Source organism: Corvus cornix, chromosome 1A (genome assembly GCF_000738735.6).
Source record: "Corvus cornix cornix isolate S_Up_H32 chromosome 1A, ASM73873v5, whole genome shotgun sequence".
NCBI lineage: Eukaryota > Metazoa > Chordata > Aves > Passeriformes > Corvidae > Corvus > Corvus cornix.
In genome coordinates, this window is record NC_047057.1 from 39,907,973 (window position 1) to 39,923,475 (window position 15,503).

A 15,503-nucleotide genomic window follows, 5' to 3' on the forward strand; every position below is an offset into this window, starting at 1 on the left:
GAGGATGGATTTCAAGGGAAGTGAATAAGCAGCCTAATTCTATATTGACTAGGAGGTTCAAAGAGTCTACAAATATAGACTTGTGTTATTTATAATCTACTCCACATGGGATTCCCTCTTAGGCCTGCCCTGGACCTATCTCCATGACTCAGACAGAGGACCATGAATACAGAAAATACTGGGTTCTGCAACAAGGGAGAAATCTGAGAACTTTCACAGTGGCATGTGGTCTCTCTTTGTGATGAAAGTGCCAGGTTGGTGAACTGTACATTTCACGGAGAATGATCAGGTGTTCCTGGCACAAGAGGCTAATGATCAACTAAAATTGAAAATATTTGCACTTTAAAACCACATTTTCCTGTCCTTCCTACAGTGCCTGCAATACCTCCTCCGTGTGCTGATGGAGTGCACCTCAGCTGTCTGCTTCCTAGTCCCACCATCCTGCACCTACAGGAGCAGCCAAACATTGCACATTGCTGCAAGCCTGTGCAAACCGGGGGTGGGCACACCATACTGATGGGGTGTGAAAGCATCCATTGCCTGAAAATCTCAAGCTGAAGTCCTAGATTTTGAAGGTTAAATTTTAGAGGGTGTGCATCCTTATTCCTAAATATTTTTTCCTGCCCTGGAGGACACAGTGGATGAAAGCCACTTACTAAGTCTTGTTTTCTTTCCAAACAAATCCTAGAGCTTTAAGCACACTTTTTATTTGTCATCTTACTTTAAAGAGTAAGATGGAAGGGGCTGTCTTTATGTTCCCTGTATATCTTTCAGCATTTTGCCTAACCCAAGCAGGAACGGCAGTATTTATATCCTCTATATTTCACAGAGTACTCACTCTGTGACCAGAGGGTCTATGTATTATTGTTATTTTTGGTTCAGCTTTCAGGGCCGGCATATTGCAAACAGCTTCCTTTTTTTTTTTTTTTTTTTTTTTGAAGGGAACAGTAAAAAACTTTGCCTTTGACAATGCCTGTGTCTCTCAACTCAGTGTACTTTAGGAAAGCCATCTCCTCTGGTATTCACACTATATCATTTTCCATCACAAGACAATTTAAAATAAGATATTCCCAGTCCTGCCAGCTTTCTCTAAACAAAGCCTGTGAGTTGAGAATGAGCTCAGTATATGCATGATGTGTACTGGCATAGACACGCCAATTGGAGGGGAGCCGTTAGGGTAGTTTGGGACATCCTAGGAGATTCTGGGGAGAACTGTGGACCTCTCACTGGTCTTCCTTCAGAGACCTTCATTTTCATTCATTTCAATAATGCACTTTCACCATCAGACCATCAGCCTTCACAGACCCCAAATAAAACACTGAAACAGAACGCCTGGGCAGCAGGGTTTCCTATTTCTGCAGCTGCCACAGAGAAATGGGATGAGGAGGCAAAAGCACAGATTTATTCGCCATGAGGTGGTGTTTTGAGATGCATCTGCCTCTGGAATAGCCAACACAGGTCCTCTAGCAAAGGTACTGTAGGGGTTCTGATGCAGGAGAGCTACCTTTTTTTTAATACCCAAAGCTGGCCCCAAACCTGATAAGGAGAAATGTGGTATTCTTATATCTTTAGCATGGCTAAAATCTCTATTTATTGTTGATATGAGTCAGTTAATGTGACTAAAACGTACATCAGAATACACACCTTGGAAAAAATGACTAATCAGATGCTTTTAAAAAGTGCCTAAATGAATAACAGAGTAACATGAAATTTTTATTTGGAAGTGTGCATATAATATAATGCCATTTAAATATCACCAGTGGTTTGAATCTTGTACAGTGTTTCAGAAGCATTCACATGCCTAATTCCCTTTAACATCAGAGACTATAAGGCGTACAAATATCTTTGCAATAATTTTTAAAGGTCTCAAATGCATATTAGCACTGAAAACAGAACTTTGGTTTGTGGTTTTGTTGTTGTGAACTGTAATTTACAGGCTGTCTGTCTTTACCAAAAGTTTGTCCACTGATTGTTGGCTTTTTTTTTTAATGTTCAAGCACTTTGAATAGTTTTGTTTGTCCTCAGTGTAACTAATCTCACAGATGGATGATTAGGCTTGCAGAATTTGTTTACATTTATAAATATTTTCTCTCATGGCTGAAACATTTTTGAGGGGAGAAGTTTCTGCTGAAACACTCCCTTTCTTTATAGAAAATGTACTTGTGTTTTGTTTGAAGGAGGCCACGTGCCCTGGCTAGGCTGGCATGAACTGGTGTATGGCTGCACACACAGTACACTATGTACTTTTTTTGGTAATTTTCTTCATCTCTCCCAGTCTCTGCTTCTTTTAGTCCCACAAACTGCAATAAACTGAAAGAGAAATCCTGTGAAGGCTGGAACTTTCAAACCAAAAATGCAGTGCTTGAAATGAAATAGTATGATGTCATCCATCCCTAATTTTTAGTGCCTTTTCTACGCCCAATAGACAGCTTTACTTCTATAAAATTTGAGTCCTTGTCAGCCTTGAAAATACTACTTATTGACTTTGTCACTTGTATTTACTTTAAGCTATTGCCTCTTGTATATGTCCATACACAATAAGTTTCCAAACAAAATATTAAGTATTTTTTATGTTGACCCAGATCGAATTACAAAGTCAAACTATTCTCTAATTGTGCACAAGTGAAGGAAAAGTTTTTCAATGTACTGTGGTACAGTTTTGCACTCCTATACATCTGACATTAGAATAATGTACACTGGGATTTATTCAACAGAGATAAGGGCTTTTGTGTCTGTTGATCCTGGACATTTCCAGAGCCCCCCAGGATCTCTAGTCAAAAAGCCTATTTTTGATTCCAATGCGAGAAAAGTGCTTCCTTCTATGTCAGCAGACTGCCAAATTATGCATCCCATGCTGGCTTTTCCTGACTGGCACTGCAATAATAGCTATAGTAAAGATTTTAGTCTTTACCTCTAAAGCCAGTTTGGCATGAAAGATTGATAAGCTGATGACTCAAAACCAAATGTAGTATTTCATAAGAGAACATAAGAGGCAGAAAGAGCTGATGATTGTTTTCCCCTTTTGCACAGTAAATGAACTAACTAGCCAAATCCATTGTTAGGTATCTGTTAAAGGGCTTTTGTTTTGCCATAAATAGCCCCTGCAAGTTTTGAAAATGAAATCAGCCATCACAAGCAGGCTTTTGAACATGCCACCAGGGCTGAATGCAGTCAGCATGCTCAAGAAATCATTTGTCATGATTCAATCAATGGGCCAGGGCAAAAATCTAAAGAAAGGCTGAAGTAGAATAAACCAGCATCAGGTTCCATGCATAGTCACTTCAGAAAATGATACTTATAGTAGACATACTTATAGTACCCTCCATATTAAAGAAAAAAAAATACTGAAATGGGAAGAATACTATATTTATCAAAATAAGCTGATAATAATACCATAGCTGCAGCCAGAGATGTAGGCAGCAACAGGAAATTGCTGGACTGCTTCTGTTGATACCTTCCAGTACTGTGGATCCAAAGCTGGAATAGATCCCTCATTCACTGAAGTACTTAAGCATGTGTTTCATTCCCAGTGACTTCAAAGAGACTTAATCTTGTCCTTAAAGTAAGCATCTGCTTAAATATTTAAACTGAATGAGGACCTACCTTGATCCTATTTTTATTGGAAACATCCACTGACTTCTGTAACTGCAGAATTAGACTCCTAAATAGGACTTGCAGAACCGTGGATCTGGGCTTATTTTGGTCTAAGCATGTGTCCTGAGTAGAGAATGTACTGTCCATCAGGACTATTTATTTATCCAGACTTGGGATAGCTAACTGATCTCTTCTCTGTAGAGATCATTGACAGGACCCAAGGGAATGGTCTGAAGTTGTGTCGGGGGGCTTTAGGCTGGATATTAGAAAAAGGTTCTTCACTTCTTGGTCACTGGAGCAGACTCCCCAGGGAAGTGGTCACAGGACCAAGCCTGACAGAGTTCAAGAGCTTAGGCACATGGTGTGACTTTTAGGGATGTCCTATGCAGGGCCGGGATTGGACTCGATGATGCTTGTGGGTGTCTTACAACACAGCTTATTCTGTGAGTATCTTTACTAGAAATCTCAGGTGATTAGAATGGTAGAGCCTGACTCAGCAAAAGTGCTGAGCATGACTGCATAAGGTGGATAATAAGATGAAACTGGTTGGTTTTGGTCTAACAATGCTCTGAATAAATACCATAGTTCCCACTTACTCCCAGTCCATTTTCCTGGAGGCCAGATACTCCTATAAGGACACAATTAGGTGGAACAAGGTCATAAGGCTCATGGGGTTGCAGAGCAAAAGGGGCTCTGGTGTTTTGCAAAGATTCAGACCAGAGGCCCTGCTGCAGGGGCGAGCAAGGTGGAGGCAGTGGTGAAAGTGTCACGCACAGCACACAAGGTTTGACGGGTCTTTATGTAGCCCCATTAAAGTCAATGAGAACGAAACACACACTTTGCTCTGCAGAGATGGGATTACTCATGCGCCTAAAATTAAACATGTGGTTAAGTGCTCTGCTGAATCAGGGCCAGAGAGATGGAAAATGAGCACTGCCAGTACTGATTCTCCCCCATCCTCTTTTCCACACAGCTGCCTCCTGACGCCTGCTGACTCTTTCGTAAATATGGACTGTAGCTATAGTACCATATTAATTACGAAACGAAACTGGGCCATATCCAAAGTCCTGGCCTCACTGAGGCCTTACTTAGACAAAACTTCCATTAACACCAAGTTGAGATTTGACTCCATGATCATAAAAATGGGATTCTGTAGCATAAGAATGGAGTTGTTCCTAATAGAGTGGATGGAGATAAGGTTTCATATGACAAAACCAAGTTGGTGGGAAAGTACAACTAACAGGTAAGTCCAGAGGAAAGGTAAATTTTCTATTGGGAAATATACATCAGAGAGCTTCTTCTGCACTTTTCTTTTGTGTGCGCTTAATCAGTTAACTTGTCAAATATTTTAGCATAAATAACTCTTACAGTACCTGAGAAAATTACATCTGCTTTTGCACAGCAGATTTATTACTAACACATTTGCTGATTTAACAGGTCTGTTAATAATTATTAATTTGATCTAACATACAAAAGGTTTGTGGTCGCATCAAATTGTTTCTTTAGTTTTAAAACTAAAAATACAAGCAGGAGTGTGGAATCTCTGTTTGAATCAGGGAAAATATATGTGTGTGTTTGACATAAGTGACTATTCATTTGACAAGTGTCTGGAATTTATGTTACATAAATTTGGTAAGTCACCATATTCGTACATTTCTTCATCACTTTCAGAAGACATCCCAAGAGTTACATTCAACCTTCTTTTAGAATCGGCTATGCTTCCTCTATCCATGTAAGCATCCCATGAGAAAACAATTGAGATAAAGCATATTATACAAGAATATAAGTGATACTACAGATATTATAGTTTAATAAACTGTGGGGTTTTTTTGTATAAATTCTAAAGCTATGGATTTTCTGATAAACATTGATGATAAGGCTTTGATGTGCATTTTATTATCTTTGGAAATGTGGGCGTTTCTTATTGAAATAAGCACTGAAAAGTAGACAAGATGTAGAATTTTAGAAAATGTTATCTTCCCCTATCACAGTGAAACAAAGTTTAAAAGATTTTAAAACTGCTTACAATGTGGTTTGTTCTGTTAAATTAAATCAATATCAGAGTTAAGACCCAGGAATTCCAAGAATTTTTGCACAGGTCATTTAACTTACCTGTTTCTCCACTTGTCATTGTGTCATCAGTGTATTTCTGATAACTGCCTTTGAACAAACAAAGTAAAATAGAACTAGAATTATAAAAAGCTCGATGATATTAGATAAAATCTGGTAACGAAGAACAAATTATGATGTCTAAATTTAATATATAGTAGACACTACATAATAATTAATAATAACCAATAATAATAATGCAATGCACAACAAACCTTGAAACACCTGGTGTCTTTCATTACTGCCAGGAGATCTGGGTGTACAAGAGAAGATACTCCAGCTACTTGCTTTTTAATGGAAAAAGTGTGTTGCCAGGCTGGACACTTATCCGTGAGGCTTTGTTAGATAGAGACTAACCCCAGGAAATGCAGAACTGGGCTCATACTTCTGCCATGCTCCAGAGGACCATAAAGCCTCTACAACCATACTTCAATATTTAACTCCTTCTTTCTTGGTTCTTGCCTTGACAATCATCATGGAAAACACAATCCAAAGCAGTTGGTCTGGGTTGCTTTTTGTCAATCCTCACATATTAAATGCATAGATGTTAGGTGTGTGGTGTTTTAGGTGTAGGGGGTATGTGCAAATATCATACAAATCAGAAAATAATTAATGTCCCTTCCCAAAATGAAAAGAACTCAGCCTTCACAATGTCCATATCTCGCAAAGGCCACTTTCCTTTAGTCATTGTGCCATACTTACACCTACCCAGTTGAAATCTGAAGATGGAGAGAAGCAGATCCATGTTAAAGTTCTTTCCCATGACAGACAGCTGAAGAACACAGTGACTAAAACTCAAAATGGGTACTGTGTGTCAGACTTCCCTGTTGAACAGTAGACCTGGGAGCTTGTGTTTGCTTTTTTTGGCTGTGAAAAAATCACCTTAAGCTGAACTCAGGTAAAATGCATTTTAAAAAATATACTTTTTTCCCGCCATCATTACTGTTTATAAGGGAATGAAGAATGTTTAGGGAATGCAATCCATCAAAGATGGCAGAGGCTTTTTTGTGGCTGTGGCTAGATTAATATTAGAGTGGCTACAACTCTTACATGACCAGCTTACTTTGAGAGATAGTGATATTTGGAGGAATAAGCTAAAAGGCCTGTAAGGAGATAAAAGAGAACAGCGCTCCACTGTGGTGAGCAGCAACGGATGCCCAGGCATATCCCTGGGAAAGTACTAACCTGTGACAATTTACTCCTGGCAGTGGGGTATGCAATTTTTCTCTGCCTTCATCACCATCCTCTTCTTCCCCACTTCCCCTAAGCATTTTACAGTGTAATGATCTGATCAGTTCTTGCAGTCCTATAAAAGGACATCCCAAACTGGGTAGGATAGGGCCAGTGTGCAGTGGGAAGTGTGGTGTCATAGTATAGAAAATATATGTATTTTCATATATAAATACATATTTTTATTATTTTTTCAAGTATTTTTAATATGTGTATTTTTGGTGACATTCTGAGTGTCACAGAAAAATCTACTGTACAGGGCCCAGGATTAAGAAGCCGGCATGATTTACCCACCCCACAAGTAAAGGCTAGAAGCTGGAATACCTCTGTCCATCAGTTTTTAGAATAGTTTCAAGACGATAAAGAGCCTCTGTATAATGTAGCTGAAGAAGCCATTTAGCCTTCAAGGCAGACAGGACATGTCAATTAAAAATGACCTAGTTTCACTGGGCTGGTGGAGACTATGGGTATTCTCTGAACTATGCTGGAAAGCAACCACAAGTCAGATGTCTCTGGGAAAACTACCCATGAGCACTGGGATTAATTTTGGCCTGACAAATGAAATTTTGTCAACTTGGAGAGCTAGCTCACAGAGACAGTCTGGGCTGTGCCTGTGGTACCCTCAGCCTACCAAGCAGCAGGTGCTGAGCTGAGGGGTCACAAAGCTAGATTCAAGTAATAGAATTAAAGAGTTTTGTGGCTGGTCATTTCATCCTCCTGATGGAGGGAGAGCAATACAAGAGCAGGAAGTATGAGGTAAGAACCACAAACAAAGCCTGGAGGGATGATTTGTTATGGTTTAGGATCATATGAGAAGTCTTTAAAGAGCATCAACAATATCTGGGTGTGGTAAAAGTGTGTCCTAGCAAAAGGTCTTAAAGCAGGCAACAAAACAATAGCAGGAGTTCATGTGGTCTAGACCAATGGCCAAATACAGGAAACCACAAAGTGTGCTTGCTGGCAGAGGAAGATGTGCCTGAGAGCGGAAAATCGCTGTGATGGCCAAGCAATATCCAGGAGGGACCCAGACACTTCCTCACAGAGCACCAGGAATTATGTGGGCGACCCTGGCTCCGTGTTCTCAAGGATGGATCAGGACAGATGCCAGCAGTGAAAGTGGCATCCCTGGGGGAGTGTATATAAGGGGGGAAAAGCAGAGCAGCAGGAGGGAAAGTTGAAGCTAGACAGAAATACCCATTCCACAGTTACCCATCACAGAAAGTGGTCTGTAAGATCAATTGGGGTCTGAAAGCAGTTTGTCCTGCAAATGACCTTATGAAGCAGGGCAGCTGGCTAAGAGCTCTCTGTCAGTTAAGGAAAACAGAAGTCTTTGGGATTATGTCAGAAAGTGATTGGTGTCTGTAGATGCTCACCCCTGGATCACCATCACCCAATGATGAAGAAGAAAATCTAAGGGTCACACTGGCTGTGAGCCACAGTGGTGCAGCTGCACGAGACTGCAGGTGCTCCTGATGACCTAGTGCCTGGGGAAAGAGTAACACTTACTGAGGTGTCAACGGGACTGAACAGAAAGAATCACTAGGTGGACTAGCACAAGATAAACTTGCAGCACATAAGAGTGTCACATGCTTTTTTGGTAAAAATTAACATACTGCAAAACAGAGTAAAACACTAAACATGTAACCTTGATTTACGAGACTTGGGTAACCCTGCTGCTCTCAGTACACGCAGTTAACCTAATGGTATAACTTCTAGCTGACTTCTCTGATAGGGCTGAGTGGCTGGTAAACTACATTGTGGGATCTGCCAGAACATCCCTACAGAAAAGCATTGCCTTTTTTGATTGCTACTAGCAACTTAGTGCTGTCTGAAGCCATGCACAGCAGAAACATTTGGTATTTTGCCAAAGCAAAAAGTAACGGGTGTTATACCCAAACTGCTTGGAAGGATTCAACTCTCTTTGTGTTTCACGCATACCTCTACAATGTACCCAGAGCACCATGGAGGCGAAGCAAAATCTGTATGTGAGTCAGAGAGGAGACTGACACCGAAAAGTGATGGAAGTTGGCTGGATTTGCCTGAAAAAACACGGTGGAAGCAGGGACTAGTATTCAGTCCTTTGCCACTCAGCAGTGATAAGGAAGGAATGACCACCAAGGGGCAGCATTTTCTTAATTGTTTTGCCATGTTTTTCCTAAGATCTGCCCTACTATCCCTATGACACCATTCGGATATCTGAAATAAACAAACAAACAAACAAATAAATAAATAAAGCAGTGGTTGTGAAAATGGCCTTGAGAGCCTGTAGATGCCAGTCAACAGGAGAGTGCCCAGCACTGGTCTCTTTTTAGAGGTACAGAGTAGAGAGGTCACAGAATATGGAGATTTGTAAAATGCCCTGACTTACACCGAAGGTACCATTGATCGATATTTTACACTTTAATGTCATTCAGTGCAAAAGTGTGATTAATGGAACAATTAAATTCCCTTGCTTCCAGCAGAGACCTGAACCTTAATTTTGTTGGTTTTTGTTCAGTACCATAATGTTTAGCTAGTTTAAAGGTGTTCTTTAATTTAATTTTAAGCTCATGTCCAAATTTTACAGAGGTACAGTGAAAAATTATGTCACATTGTCAGCAAAAACAATTAGATTATGATCCTTTAATCACTCATATTGAGCATGAAGTCCCTGATTCAGCAATGCATTTAACTGTGCTTTGAATTTTAATTATGTGTGACAATCATTGTTATTCAGAAAAGTGTTTAGGCGTATGCTTATATGTTTTGCTGAACTGAAGCTTGAGAGCAATAAGAAGGCATCTGGCACTTACCTAAGAGCAATTGAGGGTGACTCATAGTAGTGAAACTGAAGCTGGGCCACAGAGAGTTATTACATAGAGCAGTCTTCTGACCCTGTACTATAATAATCAAGAAAGAAAAAGATCTGCTTATCCCAGTCTTCAGATTCCTTAAGTGTCTTTTTTGCTGGTTGAAACAGTATTATTTTACCAGGATCCTTTCATTTCTTGTCAGTCAAGGATGATGAATATGGGAATGTTTGTTTTTTTCACTGCACTTTCCACTGGACAGATAATTCCCAGCACACAGTGGTGGCTGTTGAACAAACTCCTGCTGTAAAACCAGTTGAAAGGCTCCCATTGATTCTGAGGAAAGCTGCTTCAGGCCCTGGGTGAGTCACTGCACGGGCAGCCCTTGTCTCAGCACTTCTTGTGTTGTCTCTGTAATATGGCAGCAGATCAAGGTCTCCCAGCCAGTGACTAACAAATACTTAGAATTGGAGAATCACTTCCCGATTCTAAAGTCTTCTGACAGCAGGCTGCTGCCTCTTTCTAGCTGTTTCTTTCTTTTTAGATGTCTCAGTCATCAGTGTGAGCTACCCTAGGATGGCAGACTGTCTCTAACAGCACCTGGCAGGGCTCTGGGGTAGATTCTGCTCTGGCCAGCACTATACTTGGATGCAAGGCACCACTGCTCCACTTGCCTCAGCCATGATACTAAGGGAAGAATTTAACCCCCTGTCAACTCAGAGTAATAAATGAGAGAACTCCCCAACTGATTATCAGCTCTTTTACCTGCAGTGTCCAGGACCATTTAAATCTTACTATGACTGATTAAAAAACATAATGGAAAATTGATTTTTTTTCTGCATTATAGGGGAAAAATCAATGCAGATTAAGAACAAGAGAAACAGTGAAAGGGAAGAAATACAACTCCGCATTCCACTGGACTCAAACCCAAAACCAAGAGTATATATTCTAAACTACAGGAACACAGGCTTTCTAAAGCCTCCTAAGTCTCTGCACTGCTAAAATAATCTCAAACAAACTTGAAAGCAGATTGAGAATGGATGGGGTGTCTCTAAGTGAAAAGAGACAGTTATCCTCTGCACCTGCTAACAAACACAGTTCCTTTTTTTGTTATGAAATGTCTCTAACTTAAAATACTGCCTGAAAGTAAACTCCTTCATCAATTCATGATGAATTCTTCAAAGCCATTTTGGAAGACACTCTAAACCATTGACTTTATTGTAGCTTTATTTAGGATTTGAGGAGAGAGAATACTGCAATCAGAAAGGAAGAAAGACAGACAGAGGAAATTATTACCTTTCAATCCCTGTGATTTAGAAAGAATAACATGCTTCTTTCTTGATCTGTTATATTATATACTTACAGAGTAAAATTTGACAATGTGGCATTGAACTGCAACTGCCTGCTGAAGTGATATCATCCTCTACTGTATACCAGGAACTTCTGGACCTGGGACTTCTGTGCCCTTTCTAGAATGCCATCCTCACACTGCTTTTGGTTTAATCACTCCCCTCTGCACTTTCCAGCAGAAGTGATTAATGCAAAGGGTGGGCAGCCATGCCCTCCCTGCTGTGTAGTCACTTCTCTTCATTTAGAATAAAGGTCAATTTTGACAGCAATACTATTTTTTTTTTAAATTATTGTTTTTCTAAGTTCCTCAAACTCTTTCAACAAACGAAAGTTTCCTCCTTTCTGAAGTTGTGCAGCCACACATATTTATTCCTCATGTAAAGGATAAAAAGGTTGTTGCTGCAGTGCAGTGCACTGGGCATTTAAGACCTGCTAAAAGTACAGCACCAAGTAGGTGCTTTTTCTAGTGGTGATGAGTACATATCTGTCTGAGGATGTAGAGCTGAGCTTGCTGTTCGGTTTTGGAGGCCTTCCCAAACACTTCACCATTTCACCTGATAAGCAAAGCAGGCTGGGGAAAATTCTAGACATTAATTGTGGCAAAGATTGTCTTGTCTCCATTTTGACAACGGGATTAAGAAAACATGATTTCTAATGGCTACACTGAGAATTAGGGATGTTTGACATCTGTTTCTGTAATTCTGAGCTCCCTAAATGCTCTAAAAAGCATTCAAAGGCACCAGATTCTGTGATAGGAACACCAGAAGAAACACCTCGAGGAATATAACTGGGAAACTGGCACAGTATATAATGGGTACTGGCCTCCAGAACTGCCTGCAGCAGGACCCTGAGCTCAGCATTGCAGGAAGACCATTCCAACCCTGTTCTCCCTTTTTTTCCATCACGTCCTCTGCTATGTGAGTGTTTTTGTCTATCCACTGCCAAACTTTAAACATCAGAAAACTTATAAACTCAAACTAAACCATTTGGCTTTAAAAGCTGCAATAAAAGTGAACATTGGAGAATATGAATCAGATAAATGTGTCCCTGTGACAAGAGCTTGTTTTTTCTGCTGGAAAATAATTTGTTATTCCTTATGTTTTGCCACTGAAGGTTTGCTTTTAGAAAGCACATTATAGAGACTATCAGAAATTTTCTCTGAAGCTGAGTTCAAACATGTGCAAAAATTAGACATTTCTCTTTTTTGGTGTGTGTATAAATAATATTACAGCACTCTCCCCATAGAGTGTATGGCAAAGATGGAGATACAGATAGCCCAAGTAAGACGGGCAGCCAGCTTTGGTGTCTTTGTACCGAAGCAATGACAATGTAAGTGAGCTAAGGATTTGCTCCTTGTTCTCAAAATCGGCTCATGGCTCAGTTCCTTCTCGCTGGTAAAGCTCTTGGGTTGCCAGCAGCACTTTTGGAGTCTTGTTTGGTAGCCCTTTTGCCCGGCTGGTGTTGCTTGGCAGCCCTGGGGCAATGCTTATCTGGCAGTATTCATGACTAACTTTTGTCAGGATCCTTTCAAAGTTGAATTCTTATTGAAGAAGGGTTGGAATTGCAAATAAAGAACCTTTTTTCTTATCTGATTTCAGCCATGGCCAGGCGAAAACAGTACTTGGTGGGTTGTTTGTGGGTTATTTGTACACACAGAGGATTGTGTCACAGGAACCTTTCAGCCAACTACCATCTGCTGCTGCTAATGGAAACTGTCTAAACCGGCCCAAATTAGGCAAGTCTCTGAGATCGAATCATCTGAAGAATGAAGAATTTGCAGCCAGTTAAATTTTCAAAATGGCATTCTAAAATGTGTGGGTTTCTTCCAAGTCCTTTGCTAAAATATGCTGCAATGTACAACAGTGCAGTGCTGAGGGTGAGTCCAGGGAAAGAGGGGTAACTCTGAGGTAATGGACAAGGCAGTTTCCTCAAAACCGTTGGAATATGCCTGGTGATTTGGAGGGGTCTATACATTGTCGGCGCTGGGAATAGGCTGGAGAGCCAGGAATCACCCGTGACTACGTATTTTGGTGATGGGCTTTAATAACACAAGACGACTGAGCAGACCCACCTTGCATGTGCATGTGATTAATAGCTGTGGTGAAGGGTTAGTGAGTAACAGCCTGATGCCAAATGGATATCAATGGGATCAAACCATGCATTTGGCAGATATAGGAAGGAGCATTCATTGTTGTACACAGAATAAAGGAGAGCGCAGCAGCAACTCCCTGAACCCCCGGTAGAGCTCTGGCAAATGAACAAGAATCTGGCTGTAACCCTGCGCAATAAGGACCACGCATGTACACATGTGCACGCAATTACTTGGCATGAATGTAACAAGAGAAAATTGAATATAAAATATTACAGAAAGCCAATAATTCTGGTTTATATCTTTCTTTGTCCTTGATGCATAAGAGAACCTGGCTATTTTAAAATCTGGGTTCTATTTACATAGCCAAATTTAATGATCTTTCTTGTGCAAAATATGGTAGGAAGGAATTTAAAATGTCAACATTCTCTAGACCTGTTTATCTCTCTTCATGCCTCGATCTGTATTAAGGAATAGACACTAGATGATTGAAATTGTGACAGTTCTGCTGAAGATATGACAAGTTATACCAGCTGCCAACATGATCCAAAATCTCTGACAACATACCTGCCCTACAAAATAAGGATTTAATCACATGGCAGCCAGCATATGGGAAAATCCTTTTGTTGATTGTGCAGGTTGCATCTTTTACTCATTAGCAGATTCAGGAAACGAAATGAAGGCCTTAACACAAGAAGTCAGTATTTTCCATGAGATGTATTTAATAGGACATTGTTGTTTTCCAAAAATTCCTAATGGAAGTAGAAAGGAATAACATTCTTTTACCAACTTTATCTAAAAGTTATAACAAAAACAATCTCATGATGCTAAATTTTCCTCAAGGTCACTAGAGATTGAGCAAAGTCCAAGTTTGCTATTACCAGTGTGGAAAGACCTTGGTATAAATGGGCCAGTTTGGTGATGGTAAATTCTATGGGAGCTAGAGCTAGGTATATTTTCCAAGCTGTACTTTCCCAAGCAAACAAAGTAAGCAAACATTACTAGAATAAAAGCAAGAAAAGATGAAATAAATTAGAAAGCTGTACTTTGCAAAACACAGGGAATTCTCTCCTCTCTGCCAATGTACATGGGAGGGAAAAGTGCTGGAATAGTCTCCAAGGAATTTTATTTCTGGTGTGCACACTGGAGATTATAACCTTCACTTCATTGCATCCTATGGCACACATCACTGTAACTGGAATCCAGCATGTATATGTAATAGCCAGTAGCCAAGCAATTGACTCACTGTTCACAGAAAGTATACAATTCTGTATCTATCTGTTCGTGTGACACAGCAGGGGAGAAATCTGGGTCACCTGGATTTCCTGAGTCACTGCAGTCACTTAAAAGCTGTGAATGCTCCACTGAACTGATTAAACTTCTGATACAAATCATGTGTACAAAACCCCCTCACACGTTTTCATATTTTGCATTTTACCATATTTGAAAATAAAAGAAGGAATTGCCTTACCTCTAAATCAACATAGCAATGTCCTTAAACCACAAAAAATGCAGTAATGTATTTACTCCATTAAAAATTAAATGTAATGTGTCTTTATTGCTAGCATGTGTTAATTATATTTTGAGGCATGGAGACAGAGGCCATCTGAATTTTTCTTTCAGAATTTTATGTATACAGAGAAGATGTTTCTCAAACTGAGTAAGCAGATGAGAAGAAACATTAATTCCTGCTAATTTAGTTGCTGTTTCTGCTATATTGTTCATTAAGAACCTAAAACTCCTTGAATTATCCTCTCTGGGCTTGTCTATATTGCAGTAAAAAAAGTCATTTTGTTCCAATATTATTATGAAAAATCAAACTGACTCTGTTTAGAGAGGTTCAAAGGTTTACTCCCTATAACAATTTTCCCTAGTTAATTTAACTTTTGAAAATTGTGCTTCTGCTGGTGTTAGATATGTTTTGGTAATGTTGACATATTCCCTCTAAAATAAGAGTAATCGTGGTTTTCCTGGCTTTACTTCAGGCTTGTACAGCAGGAAGCCAGGATTGTACTGAAGTGAAGAAGTAAATTAGGTTATTCCATAGAAAATCTGCAGGGATTGAGGTGGAAATTACACTTGCATCTTTGGCTGCTTTTGCTCTGCTGTGGGATGAAGATCTGATCTTGCTGTCACAGAGATGTATAATTTTTTGTCCAATTTTCACAGCCAATGTCCCAGATTGTGCATTTGGAAGACAAATGAAGCAGATGTAGATAGATCTAGAGTAAAAACTGTCTTTCAACATCTGCATCACAGGGGAAGTGTCAATACCCTGAAAAGTAGAGGACTTATGGACAACGATTCGCTTCTTTCTATGGGAAGGAAGATGACAAGGAACA